We start from the raw sequence: 2,049 nt of genomic DNA, 5'->3' as shown, positions 1-2,049 counted from the left end.
TATGGTGAATTTCCAAAGTCAGAACAGGGGATCCAGAAATCGCTCTGGCCCTGTTTCACAAAAATTTAAACATCTCATAAAATATAGCTCATATACCTATTTCGCTTATTCCATATGAAAATAGACTCATCAAGCTTCAATTCCATAACTTATTCATTATTTAATTCCATTTCTACTATTTTTAGTGATTTTTCAAACTCACGTCACTGCTGCTGTCTGAATCTATTTTATGGTAAATTTTACCTATTTCATGGTTTCCATGGATTAGCTAGCAATTTGACATACATAATACCAAATATGATCATGATTAGCCATTCCAATGGCTAATCATTACCAAGCATTTCTATTTCCATACCACTCAATAACCATATCATAAGACCATACATATAAAATGATTATAATGCTATACATGCCATACTCAAAATATACAAGCCATTATGCCAAGATGGTATACGGATAGTGTGAGCGTGCCTCCGACCGTTTCCGATTTCCGAGCTGGCTTGTCAACACTACAAGGAATGAAAAGGAGGGAGTAAGCATAAATGCTTAGTAAGCTCACATGCAAATAGCAAGTAACATAACCATATAAGCAAACATAAAACATCATTTGCATAATCATCACCAAGACATTCATATCACTTTTTCATTTATCATCTTACCATATTGTCGTTATATCGAGTTTTCAACCCGAGGGTTAAGTACATACCTGTTCAAATTATCCATTTCACAACACTTACCAATACGTCCCTTTCATCTTGAGTATTCCTCCATTTGAGTAGAACTTTACCCGTTGAACACATCGAATATAATTGGATACATGGAAAGTTTGCACATAAGTGCCACATATGTAGCCAAGCTACCATGTAACCCGCCCATAAGTGAACTCGGACTGAACTCAACGAGCTCGGGCGTTCGCATCCATAAGTGAACTCGGACTCAACTCAACGAGTTCGGATGCCTAGTTACATCTCACGAACTCGGACTCAACTCAACGAGTTCGGACGCTCGCATCCATAAGTGAACTCGGACTCAACTCAACGAGTTCGGATGCCCAAATATCCTAGTGACATGTCACTTGTATCCTAATCTATTCCTAAGGTTCAAACGGGCTTTTTTCCTCGATCTCACATCTTTGCCGTCTTCCACGGAATATCGGAACCGATACTCGGTGATAGTTCATACTCATCAAGTAATTCACATAATTACATATTATTCAACAATAACCATAAAACATAACGTTTCATGATAATAATAATAAGCATCATATCATATAAACAACATTAAAATTCCTTAAAACAACAATTATGTTACTACATTTACACATGAACTTACCTCGTATGCGAAAATGGCTATTTTTACCATTTCGTCCACAACTTGGTATTTTCCCCATTTTAGCCCGAATTTCAGTTTTCCTTGCTCTATCATTTAAAATATAGTCTAATTAGGACTCACATTATTCAAATTGACCCAAAATCATATTTTGGAAAAATTACAATTTTGCCCCTAAACTTTTGCATATTTACACTTTTGCCCCAAAGCTCGTAAATTAAAATTCAGCCTATTTTCTTATGTTTTATGACATGCTGATCATTTTTCCTTCTATGGCAACATCAAATTCTCACTCTAACATGTACTTATGACTATTAGGTATTTTTACCGATTAAGCCCTTTTGCTCGTTTTCACTTAAAACCGAGTAGCACAAGTTGTCTAACATAATTTAAAACCTCATATTCTATCATAAAACACCAAAATACACAAATTTCACCTATGGGTATTTTTCCAAATATAAACCCTAGGTTAAATTATTGCTAGCATAAGCTAAATCGAGCTACGGGACTCCAAAACGTAAAAATCATTAAAAACGAGGCTAGAACGAACTTATAATCGAGCTTGGAAGCTTGAAAAACCCTAGCCATGGTTTCTCCTTGCTATATTCGGCCATGGGGTTGAAGATGAGCAAAATTGGCTTTAATTTTGTATTTTAATTCATTTTACCCCTAAATGACCAAAATGCCCTTACTACTAAACTTTCCAAAATTCCATCCATG

The 2,049-nt window shown here is 35.5% G+C and overlaps 1 long non-coding RNA gene across 1 annotated transcript; it reads right to left on the bottom strand.

Moving 5' to 3' along the window:
- Positions 1 to 225: 225 nt before the first annotated feature.
- On the bottom strand, positions 226 to 1,411 carry LOC128286487 (uncharacterized). Its single transcript, XR_008277068.1, has 2 exons — positions 1,333 to 1,411; positions 226 to 509 (listed from the first exon to the last, which is right to left on the bottom strand). It is a non-coding gene; the product is annotated as an uncharacterized LOC128286487 (long non-coding RNA).
- Between the last annotated feature and the right edge of the window lie 638 nt (positions 1,412 to 2,049).

Source organism: Gossypium arboreum, chromosome 13 (assembly GCF_025698485.1).
Source record: "Gossypium arboreum isolate Shixiya-1 chromosome 13, ASM2569848v2, whole genome shotgun sequence".
Taxonomy (NCBI): domain Eukaryota; kingdom Viridiplantae; phylum Streptophyta; class Magnoliopsida; order Malvales; family Malvaceae; genus Gossypium; species Gossypium arboreum.
Note: the sequence above shows the minus strand (reverse complement) of the source record. Positions and strands in the feature narration are given on the sequence as shown.